The sequence below is a fragment of the Hyperolius riggenbachi genome, chromosome 7 (assembly GCF_040937935.1).
Source record: "Hyperolius riggenbachi isolate aHypRig1 chromosome 7, aHypRig1.pri, whole genome shotgun sequence".
In the NCBI taxonomy this organism is placed as follows: domain Eukaryota; kingdom Metazoa; phylum Chordata; class Amphibia; order Anura; family Hyperoliidae; genus Hyperolius; species Hyperolius riggenbachi.
The window spans coordinates 279,504,913-279,527,169 of record NC_090652.1 but is presented as its reverse complement, the minus strand read 5'-3'; the positions used below and the strand labels follow the sequence as shown (position 1 = coordinate 279,527,169).

Here is a 22,257-nt window from a genome sequence, read left to right as displayed (position 1 = left end):
TCAGTAAATATTTTTGCCTTAAAAGGTGTCCCTCTTTCTCATCTTACAGAACTGGAAGCTGCAGTAATGTGGTCATATTAGGAGTAGAAGCCAGCCATGTTTACAAGATTCCAATTAATCCCTCGCTTTAAAAAAGAAAAATAAACAGCTGATCACATGATTCCAGAGCCCGGGCAGCAGGGGGTCACCCGGGAAGAATTGTATGAACTTAAAAAAGAGCTGGGAAGTAATCGGAACCTCGAGCAATACTCAAAATGTTACTATGATCTCATGCTCAGCTTATAAATGATACACTGGCAGTTGTAAAATTGAATATTTGAGTTATTTTAGGAACAGGAGCAGGCAGGCGATTGGTTAGTTATTTACTAAGGAGCCATAAAAGTGTCTTTATAGCTAATTTTAACCCTGGGTTTGGGATCACATCATAGTTGGAATATGAGGCCTTGCAGAGCACTGTTTTAAGCCTTGCTGGATGAGATTAAATTTATGATGGCAACATAAAGTAATTTACTGAGCTCTGTAACCTCCAGATCAACTCTGACACAAGTGACACTGACACAATATATGTAAACACACGCACTGTCTGCTGCTTGTGTTCAGTCCAATGTACTTAGCAAAATAAATCTGTATATGAAGCAAGTTACAAAATCCCAGACAGTTTTGGACTAAATATTGAATAAAGCTATGCAAGACTGAACACTGTGCCTCCAGTGTCCCCTTCTGTGCCAACCTGTGACCCCTTCTGTACCACCAGAGCTCTCCTCTGAGCAACCAGTGCCCACCCTGTGCCACTACTGTCTCCTTGTGATCCCTCTAACTTTCTCCTGTGCCCCCTCCTCTGTGCTTCTGCCTGTCCTTGTGTCCCCTTCAGTGCCTCCTCCTGTCATCCTGTACCCCCTCTATGCCTCCACTTGTGCCCTTTGACCCCCTCTGTGCCTCCTCCTGTCGTCCTGTGCCTCCTCCTGTCGTCCTGTGCCTCCTCCTGTCATCTTGTGCCCCCTCTATGCCTCCGCTTGTGACCCCCTCTGTACCCTTCTCCTGTCATCCTGTGCCCTTTTTCTGCCTCCTGCATCCCCTCTATGCCTCATTCTGCCATCCTGTGTCCCGCTTTGCACCCCTTGCTGTCCACCTGTTTCCCCTCTGTGCCTCCTCCCGTCATCCTGTGCCCCCTCTGTGCTTCCTCCTGTAATCCTCTACCCCTTCTATGCGTTCTTCTGTCATCCTGTGCTCCCTGTGCCGCCTCCTGCCATCCTACGTCCCCCTTTGTACCTCCTCCTGTTGTCCTGTGCCTCCTCCTCTTATCCTGTATCCCCTCTGAGCCTCCTCCTGTCATCTTTTGCTCCCTGTACCTTCTCCTGTCATCCTTTATCCTTTCTGTGCCTCCTACTGTCATCCTGTGTCCTTTCTGTTCCTCCTCCTGTCATCCTGCATCCCCTCTGTGCCTCCTTCTGTCCCCCTGTGCCTCCCTATGTGCTGTCTACTGTCATTCTGTATCCTCACATGCCTCCTACTGTCCCACTGTTCCCCCTCTGTGCCTCCTACAGTCCCACTATGCCCACTGTATGCCTCCTTCTGTTATCCTGTGCCCCCTCTGTGCCTCCTTCTATCATCCTCTGCCCCTCCATACCTCCTCCTGTCATCCTGTGCCCCATCCTGCCGCCACTGATCCCATTCCCTGTGCCACCAGGACCCCCTTTCACCTCTGAAAATATCCCACGCCGCTCCAGAAAGCTCTTTGTGTTCTCCATCCCCATTGCTTTGGAAGAGATATTATCAGGATCATTTATTTTGCCAAGAACAAAAGGTGGTTTGTACCTGGAATATGTTTTGGCTCATACAGGCTCTGTAGGATGTCCGAAAGCCAAGAGTTGAGGCTGCCATACTATGGCAATCATCTGTCATCCCAAAGGAGACATGGGAGGGGAACAGAGGGAAGTGAAGGTTCAGCAGTGATGACCCAGTTATTCATGAAAGAAACCTGCGGCGATGGCTGACGCTGCTGAGGACCCCGATTGCTGACATTTGGCATTGCTGGTCAAGGTGTTCCAGTTCAAAAGTTGGGTTTATTTCTGTGGTGGGTCCCGCCTCCTGGGCATCATTCAGCAGGGCTGGTCAAGATAATCTGGCTGTCACCGAAGTATCCGGCCGCGGCAGCCCTTACTTCCGATTTAGTGGCTGGCATCATGGAGGGGTAGAAACAAAGGTGTCCCTGCTGCGGTGGAGAAGCAGCCGCCGCCAATGGATGGCTAGATGGAGTCGACATCCAGAGAGACCAAAGGTTTCCCGATCAGCGTGGTGTTTTCCTACCTCAGAGGAGCCCTGATCTCCTGGGTAGCACTGGTGGACCCCACAAGGCCTGTATCTGCACAATCTGTATCCAGTATCTGTATCTGGTATTATCAAGCAATGTGCAACATTTTCAATGGTGGGTTGTCAGTACATTGGGTGTTCATTCCCCGGGGATTGCCTGTATATAGATTACGTGCTTTGAACAGTTCTAAAAAATAGCTCCATTTCCCCTACTTACATTTCTTTTACCCTATCTTTGGGGGGGGGGGGGGGCTTTGTAACTATGTCACTGTCTCCCACTGCCTGGGCAGCTGTATATTTTGTTCTCATGTGACTGCCTTTTCCAAAGGGAATTTCTCTGGAACAGCTGCATCAAACAAGAAAATGGAATGAGTAATGAAATATTCCCCTACTGACCTTGATTACCAATGATAAACCCAGAAGGGTGAACACGCAGTCCCTGTGACATATCAATGCACCCACGTTAGACGCAGTGATAAATCCTGCAGCAATGTACTCACATGAACAGTTTCTTCCTACTGTCCCACATTTGATCATTTTACTTGTGTGACTTCTTGGAATTAACTAACACAATTTCCAAGGAGGTGACGTCATTCACAAACGTTTGCCAACAGAAACGTTTTCCCGTCAAAACCAAGAGAATTTCAACATCGTGTTCTCTTCCCAGATCTCATTGGCTGCTCGGGGTGATAAGAGACTGTGCTGCTGGGAACTCTGATATCCTCCCATTATTTGGCCAGATAGCCAGGGAGCTGCTGAAGTGAAGCCATATTGTTCTTGGATTCCTGTCTCGACTCATTTCTGCTACTCCTTTCCTGCTTCACCTTTGCTGATAGCAGAGGAGGGTGCAAACCTTGTTTACTTGAGGAAATATACTAAAGTCAAACTGCATTCATAGATTTCAATATGCTACATGATATCTTACTGAGCAAAGTGCAGTAATCAGGCCCGAATTTACATCACCGGAGCCTATAGGCACAGATACTCTGGCACCCTTGACTTTGCCCTCCATGAACCCACAAACCCCTGCTGAACCACACTGCAAGTGTGCTGTACTGGCTCACCTCTACATCCCCTGTCTAGCGCAGTTAGCCACAGGAGCTCCTTAGTATTTGGTAGCCAGAGGTACCCTTCGTATTAAGTAGCTAGAGGTGGCCCCAAGTATTAGGTAGCTAGAGGTGCCTCTAGGCTGATGGAGATCTCGTCAGTTGAATGCCAAGAGCCGGTTGAGAAACCGTTCTGCTTGGGACTCTGCATAGAGGGAGGCACTTGGGGAGGGGAGTGATCCGCCTTTCCATCATCAGGTGCCTATAGGCACCGGCCTACAGTGCCTTATGGAAAATCCGGCCCTGGCCATAATTTTTCCTATGTGTTCCAAACTCTACAGCTCCTAATCCTGTCTTAATCATGTGTTCAAATGGCCTGAAGCAGCCCCCTTGGAGCATACTGGGCAGTTGCCACAGGCAGGGGCGTAACTAGAAAACACTGGCTCCCCTGGAAAACTTTAGATGGTGCCCCGTACAGTTTTACTTTACCTGCCGCCGTCCTTGTACTTCTGCATTTACGTCCCCATGTGGTTTGCGGCGTTATAGCACGTGGGGCGCGTGTGTGATGTCACGTGGGGCCAGAATACGGGCACAGCCGCAGACACTAGAGGGCAGTGTGACAGGAAAAAGTATAACTCCACAGGGAACCGGGGGGGGGGGGGAACATAAAACATTAGGGGGGACAGCAGCTGTGGATCTCTGTTGCGTTTGTCGTTCACGATTATCGTATGCCGTTACCGCCGCACACCCAATCAAGCATGTCGGCCGAAGATTCTCCAGCATTCTATATTTGTGACCAATTTCGTTCATAAACTGGTTGCATTGCCAATCAGGCATGCTCTTGGTGGCACCGGCTTCATAAGATTCAATTATAAATATCGAATAGGATGGTCGATTGGCCGCCAAGTCGTGTAATCTATGGGCACCTTAACATTTAGTCAAGAGTCAGGTGTTGGCTGCTGCATCACAGCAATGGGGTTTTTCAAAAGCTGATATTATCTGACTGCATCATCCTACTGACAATGTATATATTACAAAAATGATTTTATTATGCAATGCAAATGCTCTGTGCGCTTGGTAGAGTTTTCCTTTAAGAAGTCAGAACACTCATGGCCTGTGTAAAACTTTACAAACCTGCCGAAGGAATTTGGCAAGGCTCCATGGAACAAGTCCTTCCTAGAACTCCGGGGAATATGTTTATTATACACAAATTCTTCCTTTTGTGTTTTGTGAATGAATGAGGTGCAATAAACACAAACATCAGAGCAACCCAGCACTAACATCATGGTGGTCTCAGTGTGCAGATCACGTTTCAGATTAAAGAAAGTTATGAAATAATTTCTTATCCTAAAGTGAGCTTGTATCTAAATTTGCTCAGTAACTTGAGGGCCCTTTCACACTGGGATGGTACGGTCTGGTAAATTTACCACATCCCACCGCAGCCTAATGAAAGTCTATGAGGTACTTAACACTCCCCACGTTGTGGTACGCTGCACCAGAAGTGTCCTACCTAACGGACGGACATACCTACGTTACCGCGCATTTGTATTTAAAAAAAGGCTGCAGTTTTCAGGTCACACATGCACAGAAGCGGTTTTTAGCAATTCTGCTTCCGCGCACGTCATCAATTGGCCAACAGGAAGTGAGCGTCACTTCCTGCTTGACTAGATGCCAGACTGGGATTACCGCACACTAACGCGGTAATCCCCCGGGCTGCACCGCACCGCTAATGCCAATCTGCAGTCTGAAGGCGGCTTAAAGGAAACATTTGTGGAATAGGTGGTATGAAAACACATACCTAGTGGTTTAAGTCCTGTCGCATCTTCCCCCTCCCCCCCCCCCCCCCCCCCGAAAACGCTATGTACGTCCGCTATTTGGTCCGGTCTGCGCCCCGACCACGGTTGTAGAAATTTCTTTTACATTTTACATTCTTTTGTCATAATGGTCTTTTTAATGCATCTACAGAACTAATGAGTGATAGGAGGGACATGTCTGTTTGTTTCCTTTTTGGTGGTCTGGTCTATAGACTTTTTAAATTGTTTTTGAAATTCTTTACTTATGTTTGCGGTCTGAGAAAGTGTGTCACTGTATAAAGCTAATTACTCACCACAAGACTGAAGAAGATGAATTGGGGGATACATGGCGACGAATGATTCATCTTCCACAACTACAACCGTAGCAACAAACGATATGTGTGAACCAGGGGCGTAACTAGAAATCACCGGCCTCCCTGCACAAATTTGGATGCCTCCCCCGGGGGCTTGCTCGGGGCTGTTTTGGGGGGCAGGAGGGGTCGCAGCATGAGGAGAGAACGTGGCCACCTACATCGGCGGGGAGGAAGGACAGTCCCCCCCCCCCTCACCTCGGGCTCTCCCCTCCTGCAATTATCAGTGGCAGTGGGCGGTGGCAGGAACACACACCTGCATCCAACGCAGAGGTCCTATCTCTAAGTGCCTCACACTACTTCCTGTTTAAACAGGAAGTAGTGTCAGACACTTAGAGAGCGGAACTTCCGGCGCGTGGAATGCATGGAGGTATGTATTCCTGCCCGCCGCCCGCTGCCACTGATAATTGCAGGAGGGGAGCAAGCTGAAGGGAGAGCCCGAGGTGAGGAAGGGGGGAAAGAGTCCTCCTCTCCGCCACCATGCTCTCTTCTCATGCTGCGACCCATCCTGCCCTCCAAAACGACCCTGAGCGGGCCCCAGCGGGTGCAGGGACTGCAGCCCCTATTGTTACGCCCCTGGTGTGAACACCTTGTTAAACAATAGCGGTAATTAATGCTGGGGTCAATGGCGATTGGAACAAATTTTCCTTAAAGAGTAACTGTCAGGCTGCAAAAGCTAATTTAAACCTCTATTCTCCTGTGTTAAACAGTTTAGAAGGAAGCGAAAAAGGCAATACTGAAGTTAAAAATCTCTCTTACTTTTGATGTGTGCTGAACTGCAAGGATGTTAGACCCAAGCTCTCAAAAGGACGACAGGCCGCATACCATACTGCAAAGCATTCTGGGGCTGCTTGGGTCCTCCCCTCGGCTGCTAGTGAGAAAGTACAGGCTCAAGTTACAACAGCTTAGCACTGAAAAATCTCCCGGCAGAGTACACTGCAGGAGTCCGCTATTGTTCCTAGCCACATGGCTAATCAATATTCACTGCACAGTAGTGTTTTCCATTAGGATCTTTTTTGTGAGTCGAATCATCAGAAAGCAGGGAGGACATGACGACACAATTGGCTTCATAGGACACAGACAAACATGGAACCTGCCATGAGCTGTCAGGAGCATCATTCTCTGCAAATACTATATAAAAATTGTGTGAAATCCAAACGTGGACAGTGAAATGCATATGTAATGTAAGTACAGCCAATCTTTAGCTACTGATATATGTGGTTTTTTTCTCTGAGACCTTATACCTAACAGCTCCTCTTTAAAAACAATGTTGTGAGGTATCGCAAAAAATAATTCGTCACTCAAAATTGTTAGCGTAACAATCATTTCATGGGTATGGGCCTTAAGAGTTCCTTGGAGAGAATGCTGTTTGTTCCCCTGAATTTTTGGTTTGTTGACCATAAGAGTTTCTCTGTGATCACGGCTTTTTGTTCCCAGGGGCAACAATAGCCCCAGCGGTGCACATCATCACAGGAGGGTCCAAGGACTAAGGGGCCCCTCTACTGTCAGCAAATGCTGAGGTAAGTGCACCCTGGCCTCCCGAGGAAGGTGGGGGAAGATGGGGGCGGGGGGAGGGTGGCAGATCTTTGCTGGAGTGATCAGGGATCCCGTAATGACATATAGTAGAACATAATTTATTTGAGATACCCATATTTACCTTAGGTAACCCTAACCTTAGGTATCCTGGTTTGGGCAACAAAAACGCTTCTTATATATCTTTATATTGTGTCCAGTTGCGCTGTTCAGCACATGTACAGCCTGGCTGCACGCACCCCCCTCGTGCTCCTGCAGCGGGGCAGGAACAGAATGCTCCCAGCCATGGGAGCTCGGCCAGACCGCGCATGCCCAGAAAAGCATCACTGCCCGCGACTGGCCAAACCAACAGAGCTCCGAACGGGAGAACGGAGCAGCCAAGGAGGGCAGCAATGGAGCCCACAGTCCTCATGGGGCTGAAGGAAGTCCCAGGTAAGTATAAATAATGCAATGTGTGTGGTCTCAGGTACACTTTAAGTGAAAGTCTTTTTTTACATTTTTACTTTATACAGTACTTTGTATTAAATATTGTTCTAAAGAGTAAATGTTTTTGGATTGTGGAACAAATCACCTAGGTTTCAATGAATCCTTATGGGGACATTTGCTTTGATATAAGAGTGCTTTGGATTACAAACATGTTTCCAGAACAAATTATGCTCGCAAAACATACCGTATACAGTATGTATTGTAAAACGATTTAAAAATAAATCTCAGTTTCAACATTTGATATGTTGTCTTTCTACTCTTTTCAAATAAATATATAAGACTTGAAATACATTGCATCCTGTTTTCATTTTTATACAGCATCCCTATTTTTATTTTTTGGTTTAATAAAAAATAGCAAAACAGTAAAATCGTTCCTTCATCTTCCCCCTTTTTGCGTGGCTAGAAAGCATCTTTCCTACATAGGTATTATTTTGTGAGAAATAATGACTTCTGTGATCTTGTAAACAGAGAATATGCTTTTTTCAGGCTGTATTCCCAGTGGGACGTTATTGTCCTGCGTTATAAAGTCATAATGCAGGCTAACGCACTGTAATGCTATGCGACATTCACAGTGCAACGTTATTGTCCTGCGTTATAAAGTCATTATAATGCAAGTTAATGGCCAGGGCAGTTTCTAGGTTAAAATGCACCCAGGGCGAGGGTGTAAAAATTGTGCCCCCCCCCCCACGGAGCCAGGTATACATGCCAGCAGTATAGGTTAGCCAGGTCTAGTTGCACTCAGTATAGGTAGCCAGCTATAGGTCCCCCCAGTATAGGTAGCCAGGTATAGGTGCTCCAGTATAGGTGCCTGGCTATTGGTCCCCCCAGTATAGGTAGCCAGGCATAGGTGCCCCGGTATAGTTGCCCCCAGTATAGGTTAGCCAGGTAGGTGCCTCTAGTATAGGTAGGCGGTATAGTTGCCCGCAGTATAGGTTAGATAGGCAGGGGCCCCGGTATAGGTTAGATAGGTAGGTGCCCCCAGTACAGGTTAGCTAGGTAGGTGCCCCCAGTACAGGTTAGCTAGGTGGGTGCCTCTAATATAGGGAGTCAGAATAGTTGCCCCTAGCATAGGTTAGATAAATAGGTGCCCCCAGTATAGGTTAGTTAGGTAGGTGCCTCCAATATAGGTAGCCAGTATAGTTGCCACCAGTATAGGCTAGCTAGGTAGGTAGCTGCCCCCCAGTATAGGTTAGATTGGTAGCTGCCCCCAGTATAGGTTAGATTGGCAGCTGCCCCCCAGTATAGGTTAAATAGGTAGGTCCTCCCAGTATAGGTTATATTAGGTAGGTGCCCTCCAGTATAGGTTAGATAGGTAGCTGCCCCCCAGTATAGATTAGATTAGGTAGCTGCCCCCCAGTATAGGTTAGATTAGGTAGCTGCCCCCCAGTATAGGTTAGATAGGTAGCTGCCCCCCAGTATAGGTTAGATTAGGTAGGTGCCCCCCAGTGTGGTTAGATTAGGTAGGTGCCCCCCAGAATAGGTTAGATAGGTAGCTGCCCCCCAGTATAGGTTAGATTAGGTAGGTGCCCCCCAGTGTGGTTAGATTAGGTAGGTGCCCCCCAGTATAGGTTAGATAGGTAGCTGCCCCCCCAGTATAGTTAGGTACCCGCCCCCCCCCCCCCCATAATGGAGGGGAGAGTCAGCTGCGGGGAGGGCAGCCCGACCTCTCCCTCCCTTCCTCTCCGCGGGCTGCCTTCCGTGCTCCACCCTCCGAGTGTGATTGCAGAGTAAGCGCAGGGAAGTGCTGTATACAGACAGTAACTCACCTGCCTGCGTTCCAATCGCCGCTCACTCGCCGCTGATTTCCTCCTCTGCCTAGCCGCTGATACACACACTGCTTCCTGTTTAGCCGGCAATCACACTCGGAGGGGGGAGCACGGAGGGCAGCCCGTGGACAGGAAGGGAGGGAGAGGTCGGGCTGCCCTCGCCGCGGCTGACTCTCCCCTCCATTACAGCGCCCCCACTCTAGAAACGGGCCTGTCTAACGCACTGTAATGCTAAGGCTATGTGACATTCACAGTGCAACGTTATTGTCCTGCATTATAAAGTCATAATGCAGGCTAACACACTTTTATGCTGTCACATTCACAGTGCGACGTTAAAGTTGCGTTGTAAATTATTCGTTATGGTAACGTATGGTGTTACCTCTAAACGCAGATGTTAAACAGATACAGAAAGGCATACTTTTCATTGACTGTATGCTCCACTGTATCCACTGTATGCCACGGGAATGCAGCATTAATGTGCGTAACCACCTTTTTTTTGCGTTGCATTGTAATGCTGCATTGTGACTTTAACGTCGCATTACAACGCAACGTCCCACTGTGAATATGCCCTTAAAGAGAACCAAAGACGAAATAAAGAAAAGATTTTATACATACCTGGGGCTTCCTCCAGCCCCATAAGCACGGATCACTCCCACGCCGCTGTCCTGCAACTACGAGAACCGGCTCCCCACTCTTCCGTCAGTCGGAGCCAGTCTAGCGTAGGAGAAGTGCGCTCTTAGCGTATCTCTCCAGCAGCCACACTTCTCCTGTGTAGGCTGGCTTCGATGCATCAGTGACGGGAGCCGGTTCTCGTAGATGCGGGCAGCATAGGATGGCAGCATGGGAGCGATCCGTGCGTATGGGGCGGAAGGAAGCCCCAGGTATGTATAAAATTGTTTCTTTATTTCGTCTCTGGTTCCCTTTAACCACTTGCCGACCGCGATACGCCGATGGGCGTGGTCGCAGCCCCAGGACCGCCTAACACCTATCAGCGTAAAGTCCTGGGGCAGTGGTTTGCAGGGGATCGTGGGCACCGATGCGCGCACATCCCCGCTTGGATGACGGAGCTTCACCTTCAGTCTCCCTGCGGCGATTGCCGCTAGGAGACTATTAAACGACGAAGGTACAGTGCTGCGATCTATGGCAGCAGGATTGTACTGGGGACAGCCGTGTGACACGGCAGTCCCCCTGGGACACAGTAGAGCGATCTGCTCTTATAGGCTGAAGCATGTGACAGCCGGTCAACGCTTTTGGCTGGCAGGGGGAGGGAGGGTTTTTGGGAAAAAAATAAATAAATAAGGAAATATACTTATAAAATAATACAAAAAATATTTATAAAAAAAAAAATAAACATCCTGGCAGGGATCAGACCCCACCAACAGAAAGTTGCGCGGCCTTGCAGCTTGGCCTTAAAGCTGCAGTGGCCTATTTGTTGAAAAATGTCCTTTAAATGTTAACATGCTGTTGTTTATGTTTTAGAGCAGAGAGGAAGTTCTGAGTTCAGGTCCACTTTAAGTTCTTAAAAGAACCTTTAAAGAAAAAACACTTCCTTGTTACAGCTTATACAGATCCTGCAATAAATCTGCAGTGTGTCTACTTCCTGCTTTTATGGAAGCAGACATATTGTTAACATCCTGTGTTTACCAATTAGCTGCTCTGCTGTGGCAGAGGAGATTCTTGAGCTGACACAGCTGAGAGATCACATTACAGTGGTGATTAAAAACAGATAAGGGGGAATTAGACAGGCTAAACTCTCTAAATACATACATAGTGCATTTATCTGCTTTCCATCTGTCCTGTGCAAGAGTTCAGGTCCACTTTAACTACTTAATGCACCAGGTGCAGTATAATCTCGCCCTGGGAAACTTCACCTGAAGTCCCAGGGCCGGGAAAGTTAGTCAACTACCGTTACCGCCGGTTAGCGGCGACATTAATGAATGGGAACGCAGTCCCTGAATCAATGAACACCGGCGTCTATTAGATACTTGCGTCATTGTATCTTCTGGCTGTTACACTGCCACGCATTATTTCCGATTCACGTCCTTCCGTACGCGAAATAACGACTGAGGACATCTTGTGGCCAAATAGTAAAACTACATCACACCACATTTTATTTAATGCATGTATATATATATATATATATATATATATATATATATATATATATATATATACGTATATATACACGTAAGTAGTTGCCTTAAGGACTAAGCTTTTACAATATTTATGTCAAGGGGGTATATACTGTTATTTTTTAACTTGTGGGCTTATAAATAGTGATGGACGCAAAACTGAAAAAATGCACCTTCATTTCCTCAGAAAATATTGGCGCCATACATTGTACTAGGGAAAAATTTTAAATGTTGCAATAACCGGGACAAATGGGCAAATAAAGTGTGGGGGTTTTATCCACAGTAGAACGTTTTATTTTAACACTATAATGGCCGAAAACTGTGAAATAATTATTTTTTTCCAATTTTTTCTTATTATTCCAATTAAAATGTGTTTAGAATAAAATGCTTCTTAGCATAATGTACCTCCCAAAGAAAGCCTAATTGGTGGCGAAAAAAAACAAGATACAGATCATGTTGTTGCGATTAGTTGCGTTTACGTTATTGGCGAAAGAATGGGAGGAGCGCTGACAGGTGAAAATTGCTCTGGTCCTAAGGGGGTAAAAATCCCTCAGTGGTCAAGTGGTTAAAAGGAACAACCCCACAGTACAGCTACCTTTCTACACCTGTATAGCTCTTTTTTTTTTTTTAAATGTATAAAGTAAATATATGTCAAATTACTATGCCTGTATATTTGTGTTTTGGCACTATATGGGAGGGAAGGGGTGTTAGTTTGCTGGGAGAACACTTAACACCACTTAATAAGATGTACAAAGACATTAGCTTGGTAAAGGGGAGGGGGGATTTCTATGTGTATTAACAGGTTTAGATACTGGAATGAGCTTATGTACCCAGCAGCACTAAGCACAAGGAAAGCGCTAATTGGCGATACTTCTACTAAATGCATGCCTGACAGTAACATAATGGAACTCAGGTGGACAGTTTAATGGGCCACATTTAGCAGAACATGCAGAGCCCATATAGAGCAGATATTCATCATTAAATGTATCTTCCGATGCTCCTCAGGAGATGCTTGACCTTGGGGCCATTAATGTCTTTAAAAGTATCTGTAGCGAGATAGTGATTCATTGTTATTGTCACAGTAATTCCATTAGGCCAACAACAGCCATTACGCTGGTTTTTCCCTGCAAGAATAAGAACCCTGCTATGGCCAGCATGCGATAATTCATGTTCTCGGCTTTAAGAATGCTATTACGTCTATGAGAGAGGGTTTTTTCTTTTTTTTTTTTCTTTTCTTTTTACTATGATGGACTGTGCTGTTATTTAACTTGTTGACATTTATGCAGTGAGGATTGAATAGAGGAGGGAAAATGTGATGTTGTGTTTGTTGTCATTTCCCCTTTAAATGGCATTTTAATTCCTTTACGAATGACAGCTGTATAGTAACGGGAAAAGGGCAGAGCAGACGGCAATGACCTTTAAAGTGTTTGCGTGCTTACGTTTGCTTAAAATGGGGCCCTGATTAATAATGCAGTATACCTGGATTGTTAATTTGAACCCTATTTTTATTTCACCTCTGGTGTATACAGTATGAGCCGTTACTGATAGTAAACTAGCTACAGTTTTGTTGAATTACCAATGTACAGTAACAATGCTATTTTACCAATTTTTCCAGTGTTTAAAGAGGGACTTTAAAGAGACTCTGAAGCGAGAATAAATCTCGCTTCAGAGCTTATAGTTAGCAGGGGCATGTGTGAGCATTTTTCTGTGTGAGTGGCAGCGAATTAAGTTGTGAGCCCCTCTGAGGGATAGTTAAGTGACCAGACTGATATACAGCACTGTGGAATATGTCGCCATTATATAAATAATAATAAAGATATGAGTTGTCCTCTTGTAAAAATTCTTACCGTATACTAAAACAGGACAAAGAAAAAAACACCTTATAAGTTCCCTTTAAGCCAAAATACGGCTAATCGTTTTTTATTGGGCAATTAAAGGTATGACTGTAGCATTATGTGCTTCCTCCTTTGGCACCAATCACCTTTACATCTGAAACGCAAAGTGAAATGAGATTCCTATAAAAAACACACGTCACAGATGCTGTTGGTTTCGATCACTCACAGCTGCCAGGCATCACCAACACTTAAGAAAATAGAAATTAAAAATAAAAAAAAACAGGGAAAAAAGAAACAGTGAGAGAAATTAGCAGCTCTTGGAAATGCGCTCCAGGCCATGGCCTTGTGGGGAGAGGGGAAAACAAAGGCCCAAGTAGCAGCTATTATGTGCTGCTAATCTCATGTTAATCACTTTGTATTTATCTGTCTTCTATGAGGTCACTGTTGTTTTCACTGAGGAGAGGAAGGGAGTTGTTGCACTCATGTTTGTGCTCTCTGTATCCAAAAGACACATGTAGCACAAGCATGACAAAGCAAGAAATGGGGAGGTGGGAAGGGTGGATACAGGAGCATTACAAACTGAAAGGAAATGGGAAACTCTCACTGTCTCACATGTGGAAATTCATTTACATTCAACTGTAGATTAACAAAAGAGGCCCCTGATCTGTATAATGAGGGGATTGATAGTAAACATGGCCAGTGAAAGGGGCTATGCTGTAGCCTTAGGGGCTATAGAGCCACCTCAACAGACAGCAACCCCAAACACTGCAGCAATGAGAGCTGCAGGGCATTCATAGCTTCCAACTGTTGCTCTTTTGGAGTGACAGTCCCTCTTTAGGAGCCATGTCTCTCTGTTCTTCTTTCCTCCTCATTTGTCAGGGCTGATATAGAGATCTGTGTAAATATATGTATTTGAGGGACAGTCCCTCTTTGGTAGCCATGTCTCTCTGTTCTTCTTTCCTCCTCATTTGTCGGGGCCGATATAGAGACCTGTGTAAATATATATATTTTTCTACTGAAAAATGCGTTTAATTGACTGTAAATGTTTTTCTCATCCTTTACATTGATATATTTCTTATTTTCAGCCCCGTTTCCAGAGTCGGCCAAGTGCACGACCGCCCTGAGCGCTAGTGGGATTGGGGAGGGGGTGGGGCAGTGATGGAAGGGGGAGCCACACTGGTACTCAGCCGCGGTGAGGGGGCCCTACTTCTTCCCGCTGCCTCTCCCCGAGGCTCCCCTCAGTGCTTCGCCCTCTTAGCAGAGTACGCGTAGCCGGAAGCGGCACAACTCATCTCCTTCCCGGCTCCAAACGACGATCACGTCAGCCGGGCTTCTCTGTCTGCAGTGCCGCTTCGCTCTCTCTCTCTACTTCCTGCAGAAGACACCCATACTGGGGACACCCATACTCATACCTCACAACTTCTTGAGATGAGAAAGAGGCACACTTAAGCCACACCCCTGCCACACCCCAGATCACGCCCCTGTCACACCCCTAGTCACGCATAACATAAAGATTTCATAAGAAAAATATGTTGTTTTATATTTCAAACCACACTGGTCCTTTCTATTCTGGTTCATTTTCCTTCATATTAACATTTGAACATTAGTAATATATCAATTTAAAGGATGGAAATAAAGTTAAGACCCAAACACATTTTTTTTGTAGAGAAATATAGATTTACATAGAAAGAGGGACAAAGTCCAGAAATAGGGACACATAAGGATGAAAGAGGTACAGAGGGACAGAGCTCCCAAAGAGGGACTGTCCCCCCAAAAGAGGGACAGTTGGGAGCTATGCCCATACCTGACTACCTATACTGTGGGCATAGTATAGGTTTGCCAGTCCCTGGCTGCAAATTTGCCTAGAAACTGCCCTGCTTATTTCCATATGTTAATATGAAGGAAAATGAGCGAGGATAGAAAGCACCAGTGTGGTTTGAATTATAAAACAACATACTATGAAAACTTTACAGTATGTGTGATTAGGGGTGTAGTGGAGGCATGATTAGCGGTGCGGCAGGCCCAGTCTGATTAGGGGTGTGGCAGGGGCGTGACCTAAATGTCCCTTTTTCTTATCTCAAAAAGTTGGGAGGTATGGGGTATTGCTGAACTCTGTGGTTTTTAATTTAAAGCGAACCCAAAAGGAAATACTTACCGAAGAAATGGGAATTATTATTATTGATTATACTTATAAAGTGCCAACATATTATGCAGCGCTGGACAATAAATAAATACACTGATACAAGGATGACAGACGTAACAAGGTTATACAACATAGGACAAAGTTATATAAGGCCAATGGTACAAGATAGGTAATGCGATTTGGGGCTGGTTAGGTAGGTCGAGTAATACAAGTACGAGGCTGTCATAGGAAAGGAGCGCGCTTTCATGTAAAATACACTAGGTAAGGGAGGACCCAGCCAAAGGCTTACAATCTAAGGGAAGCCTATGGATTCTGTAAAGGTTTCTTGGGGTCCTCTTCATTCCTGACACCGATCCCTGGAACCCCCTTCTGGACCATCCTCCAAGCACGGCTGTGCACAAGTAGTTTCGACTAGATAGAGGAACCTCAGTATTAGGTAGCTAGAGGTGCCCCTGACTGACGGGAGATCTCATCAGTGGAATGCTGAGACTCGGGTGAGTAACCTCTCATAAACACTCTTATCATGACTCTGCATAGGGAAGGAGGGAGAGAGGCGCTCGGGGAGTGGAATGAGTCACGTTTCCATCATTAGGCGCCTGTAGGCACGTGCCTACAGTGCCTTCTGGTAAATCCAGGCCTGGCCAAACGCATGTGTTATGAATTTGGGAATAGGACTCGTTCAGTGAAAAAGGCCCTAACTGCTTTAGATGTATTTCACAGGCACTTTTTGACCATGTTGCTATTTTATAAGGGTGAATGAAGGAAAAGTTACCTATGCAAAATTATCAGGATGAAAGGTTTTGTTTTCATTGCTACTGCTAATTAGAACCAGAATCAGAAACTTTATTTCGCCAAGCATAACAGGGTTACGCCCGGAATCGGGTTTGGCACAATACACAGCTCCATGGAAGGACAAGTTGCAAGACTAAAGGTGGCCATACACTGGCCCGATTCCCGGCCGTTTCGACAGCAGATTCGATCCTGGGATTGAATCTGCTGCCAATCGTTCGCGGTAAACGCCGCCGACGATCCGATTTCCTCCCGAAATCGGATCGGTCCGTCGATCGCGCCGTGCGGGAAATTACCCTCGATCGCCCGCGGTTAAGTGCGCGTCGCTAGCGGCGGCCGATCCGATGAAAAATACATTACCTGATGCGGGCTCCTGGGCGTCTTCTCTGCATCTTCTCAGCGCTGCACCCGCTCCATCCCGGCGCTTCCTGGGTCACTGCAGTGACCCAGGAAGTTCAAATAGAGGGCGCTTTATTTGAACTTCCTGGTCACGGAGTGACACAGGAAGCGCCGGGATGGAGCGGGTGCAGCGCTGAGAAGATGCCGAGAAGACGCCCGGGAGCCCGCATCAGGTAATGTATACGGGGGGGGGGGGGGGGGGGACAGGCGGCAGGAGCAGCTGAACAGATTGTGATCGGTTTCAGGCTGAAATCGATTCACAATCTGTTTGCAGTAAAGGCAGCCATACGATCCCTATCTGATCAGATTCGATCAGTTAGGGATCTGTCAGCTGGTCGATCTGATGGCACATCGACCAGTGTATGGCTGCCTTAAAAATCAAGCAGTGGAAACAACAAAAAAACATCAATTACATTTACATTGCTCATTATACATAACAAAACATCCTGTATACAGTTCCAGTTTGACAAGGGATAGAGTTACACTTTCGGTGTGATCGACTGATTGATTACAGCAATCCCTTATCTGCCTACTCTTTCTGTGGATGGCAGGCCACAAAAGTAGGGAAATAAAAGCCTATAACAAACATTTAAATGTTAAAAGAAAATGTAGAATGTATTTTTTTTTAGTAATGAGCTTCATTGCTAGCATTCATTTTAATGTGCTATTGAGATGCCCTGGGGCTAAAAATGCTGCTCAGTTCACTTTAAGGAAACAAAGTAAGATAGTCCTTAACAGCTCCCGTGGTTTAACCCTCCCGGCGGTCTATTAACCACTTGCCGACCGCACACTCATACCGCGCATCGGCAAAGTGGCAGCTGCAGGACCAGCGACGCAGTTCTGCGTCGCCGGCTGCAGGCTAATTAATCAGGAAGCAGCCGCTTGCGCGAACGGCTGCTTCCTGTCAATTCACGGCGGGGGGCTCCGTGAATAGCCTGCGGGCCACCGATCGCGGCTCGCAGGCTAAATGTAAACACAAGCGGAAATAATCCGCTTTGTTTACATTGTACGGCGCTGCTGCGCAGCAGCGCCGTAAGGCAGATCAGCGATCCCCGGCCAATCAGCGGCCGGGGATCGCCGCCATGTGACAGGGGACAGCCTGTCACTGGCTGCACAGGACGGATAGCATCCTGTGCAGCCCAGATTGCCAGGGGGGACAGGGATGAGAGGGAGGGGGGAATTTTGCCGCGGAGGGGGGCTTTGAGGTGCCCCCCCGCAACACCCAGGCAGGCAGGAGCGATCAGACCCCCCCAGCACATCATCCCCCTAGTGGGGAAAAAAGGGGGCGACTTGGTCGCTCTGCCTGCACCCTGATCTGTGCTGGGGGCTGCACAGCCCACCCAGCACAGATCAGCTAAAACAGCGCTGGTCCTTAAGGGGGGGGGTAAAGGGTGGGTCCTCAAGTGGTTAAAAACCGCCAGGGGGCAGCGCAGCAGCTTTTTTTCAAAAACATTTTTTAAAATCATGATAGCCGCTGTGCAGCTGCATCCGCCCGCCCGCTTCGATCGCCTCCGGCGATCTCCGATTAGGAAATCCCGTTCGATTAGGAAATCCTGGGGGGGGGGGGGCGGCACGGCGAGCGGTGGGTAATCGGCGCGGAGCAGAAGCGATCAGAGTGGACACGCAGCTAGCAAAGTGCTAGCTGCGTGTTGGAAAAAAAAAAAATTATGCAAATCGGCCCAGCAGGGCCTGAGAAAGCCTCCTGCGCGGCTTACCCCGAACTACGTTACCGCGAGGAAGGTTAATGCAATCCAGTTTGTGCTTATAGCTTTAAGAAGAAGCATGGCAATACATTTAAAGTATGAATCGCTATGGTGATTGTTTTTTCCTCTAGTTCTATGTATACCACATCCGCGATGTATGAATACACTGTGTTTTTATGGCGGTTATGCTGCAGTCATGTTAACACTCTGGGCCCTTAGTGCAAGTTTTTCAATGCCACCCCCCCACCCCCCCTCCCCCCCCCAGCACTTGATAAATAACAGTATTTTTATTTTTTTCACCTTTCTTGGCTCCTGTTGCGCAAAACAGGAGTCCCGAAGTAATCAAGGCTTTATGCCCATGCACGGAAAAAGAGGAAGTGCATAAACACTCCTCTAAAACGTGCATGAGCAGCCCCAGGCCCCACAAAAGCAGGGCCCTTTCCGTTGTTCCCCGTCGGGGAACCTCCTCCTTTGCCTTCGGCGCAGGGGGCATCGGGGTCCTCCAACACCCAAAGGATAAGAGGACCCCAGACTGCCCAGTGGTTGCCCAAAGGGCCGGGGCCATGTGGCCATCCACATAGTCCGGGCGGCTCCCCCAAGAGGGAGCCGGGGATTGAAGTCCCCAGGGGGCAAGTCCCCGGTGCGAGCAAGCTGGCCCCGACCTTGCGGCCGGTGTTATAAAAATTCTGCACTCTCCCTAGCCAAAAGGCCGGCGAGCTGCGTTAGTCGGCAATGCATATGGGCAGTACAGACCAAAGCACCTTACTTCCGCCCAGGATCTGCCACATCCCAGGTTTTTTCAGGTACTCCTGGAGCGCCACTTCCAGGGGCAGTACGCCTAAGCAAAGCCCTCAGCCCTTCAGCTTGGACCACGGTAGATCCTTTCAACCAGCCTCTGGGGAATTACAACCAGGAGGGACACCTTGCCAGTGCCGTCCCCCCAGGTCACCCAAAAACTGATAAGAACAGATACTACACTTGATCTTAGCCTCACTTGATCTTAGCCAAAAGGCAGAGAAGCGATAACAATACATATGGCCCAACAAAACCTGTCAAGGTGGTTGAGGGAGGGCTCACCTCTGCACTACCTTTTGCTACACCACTGGTTGTGGTCATCTATATTATTGCTGTAGCCGGATTTCTGGGAAGGCCTTAGAGGCCTGGGCCTTGGCCAGCTGCTGCCCAAGGGGGCGGCTGAAAATGTAAGAAAGGTTGATGTATGTAGAAGAGAAGCCTACAAATCGAATACAAAGGCTGCAAATGGGAAACAACACATAGAAAAGCAGAGCCCTGCTCTAAGGAGCTGTACAGGAAAGAGAGGGACTGCTTTACATGGATAATCCACATAGAAGAAGGGGGCTCCCATGGAATAGCAGGGGCGCTACTGCATATTGATAGGTAGCTCCAAGAAAGGGGGGGGGGGGGAGAGATTAATTTAGCTGGGACTTTTGCCAGCACCCTGCAGCCGCCCTGTGCCCGCGTTGTCACGGAGCGATCCTCCGGTCCCTTGCTGCGGCTCATTTTTGCTTTCGCTGACTGTTAAGTCGATGTCCACTGCGCTTCCCCGGCCGGGCACGTCCTCATTCGCACTTCCTTTGCTGGAAGCGTCCTATGCAGGCGCAGTACAAGGATTTCTAGAATTGCGCCTGTGCAGGATGCTCCCGGTGACAGGAGTGCGAACGGGAACAAGCAAACCAGGGAAAGCAGGCGCAGTGGACAACGACTTGCAAATCAGTGAAAGTGAGCCGCCGCGAGGGTCTGGAGGATTGGTCCGTAACGCGCTGGTACAGGGCGGCTACAGGGGGCTGGCAGAAACCCCAGGTAAGTGAAACTCTTTTTTTTAAGTCATTACAGGTTTCCTTTAAATCCAGCCTTGCCTATAGGCATTTCTGAACTCAGTGCCATAGAACAAACTTCATTCAAACCTGCAACACGAACTCGGCACAACCGTGGCTCAGCTGTGGTAAAACTGCTCATCTACACAAACCATTAGGCCCCGTTCACAACTGAGCGGTTTCTGGCGATTTCGGCAAAACGCTCAAGCGCTAGCACTTTTTAAAGCGCTAGTGCCATAATACCCTATGGGCCCGTTCTCACTTGGGCGATTTGCGTTAATCGCCGGCGATTGACGCAAATCGCCAAACGCAAATTTGTATCCTGCACCATTTTCAGGCATTTCCCGGCAATCGGATTTAGTGCTATAGAAGCGCTAATCGCAATCGCGAAAAAAAATCGGCAAATATGAATTGCGATTTTTTTCGCGTTAATTGCCAATAATTGCCAGAGCAAAATGCTAGCAAAAGTGCTAGCGTTTCGCATTTTGCAAGTGTGAATGGGGCCTTAGAGAAGTCTTTGTACCTTTTTATTGAAACCTCGGGACACCGTAGTTCAAGTTTCTCCATTTAGATGCCAGTGTCTTGATAAATTGCCTCTTGAAGCAGAAACAGGCTATTAGGATTAGTAAGAAGGGGAATGCTGTTAGTTATACCATGGAAACTGTTGCTGAAAGGACATTCCAAGCTTATTTCTAGAGACAATTCAGAGGGATGGCTGTTCATTTAGCTGGATGGACAAGCCCTATAACTACAGCTTATAGCGATTTAATCACAAACCTGTTTGCAGCATTTGTTGCTGAACCTACAGACAGAGCTGCATTCTTGTGTCACTGGATCACACTATAAAATGCAGACATGATTAATTTGCCTTTTCCGTGTATAGGCTTCCTTACGTCAGGTGTTAGTTATTTCTAAAATGGCTCTAAAGGTTTCTCAGGTTTTCTTTAATGCAAGGTTTCACTCTCTAGGCTAGAAAGTGAAAATTCTTCCACCTGTGTCTGATGGGGACAGTTGAAGGCCCAGGACAGGCACTACACATCCTACTAGGCTTTCGGCACGTCTCGGGGCAACCTTTGCAATTACTCACGTCCCTCAGTAGTTTCAAAGACAAGAGCATCCGTGCTGCGCATGCGCAAATGCATGTGCGGGGGGCGCGGGACAATTGGGCAACACGGTGGCGTAGTGGTTAGCGCTCTTGCCTTGCAGCGCTGGGTCCCCGGTGCGAATCCCAGCTAGGGCACTATCTGCATGAAGTTTGTATGTCCTCCCCGTGTCTGCGTGCGTTTCCTCCGGGGCACTCAGTTTTCCTCCCACATCCCAAAAACATACAATAGGTTAATTGGCTTCCCCCTAAATTGGCCCTAGACTATGATACATACATAGACATATGACTATGGTAGGGATTAGATTGTGAGCCCCTCTGAGGGACAGTTAGTGGCAAGACAATATACTCTGTACAGCGCTGCAAAAGATGTTGGCGCTATATAAATACTAAATAATAATTTACAAATTACATTGATCCATTGGGGGGGGGGGGGCGCTGCTGGATCTAGTCTTTTTTGGCGTCAGCCTATGTGGATCAAAGTGATGCCATGAATCCCTCATTACAACACTGCGCCACATAATGTTGTTATTATGCTGGCGTGCATGCAATGGGGTGGAGCTACAGCGTGCCTCGTTCCGCCTCCCGCCTTCCCCCTGTTGCCAGGTCGCCTCTTTGCTCTAGTGTGAGGAGGTAAAGATCCGGCCAGATCCCAATGCAGCTGCAGAAGTATGGGAGGAAAATACATCGAGGATGGCTTAAAGGGATACTGTAGGGGGGTCGGGGAAAAATGAGTTGAAGTTACCCGGGGCTTCTAATGATCCCCCGCAGGCATCCTGTGCCCGCGCAGCCACTCACTGATGCTCCGGCCCCTCCTCCGGTTCACTTCTGGAATTAATTTCAGACTTTAAAGTCTGAAAACCACTGTGCCTGCATTGCCGTGTCCTCGCTTCCGCTGGTGTCACCATGAGCGCACGGCGCAGGCACAGACCATACTAGGCCTGCACAGTATGCTCCTGGTGCCATCAGCGGGAGTGAGGACACGGCAACGAACCGGAGGCGGGGCCGGAGCAT

At 47.6% G+C, this 22,257-nt stretch overlaps 1 long non-coding RNA gene and 1 pseudogene across 1 annotated transcript in view; both read right to left on the bottom strand.

Moving 5' to 3' along the window:
• LOC137525857 (uncharacterized) overlaps positions 1-22,257 on the bottom strand; it is a 93,273-nt gene that overhangs the window by 37,933 nt on the left and 33,083 nt on the right. The window lies entirely within an intron of this gene.
• On the bottom strand, positions 19,204-19,330 carry LOC137526279 (U2 spliceosomal RNA; annotated as a pseudogene).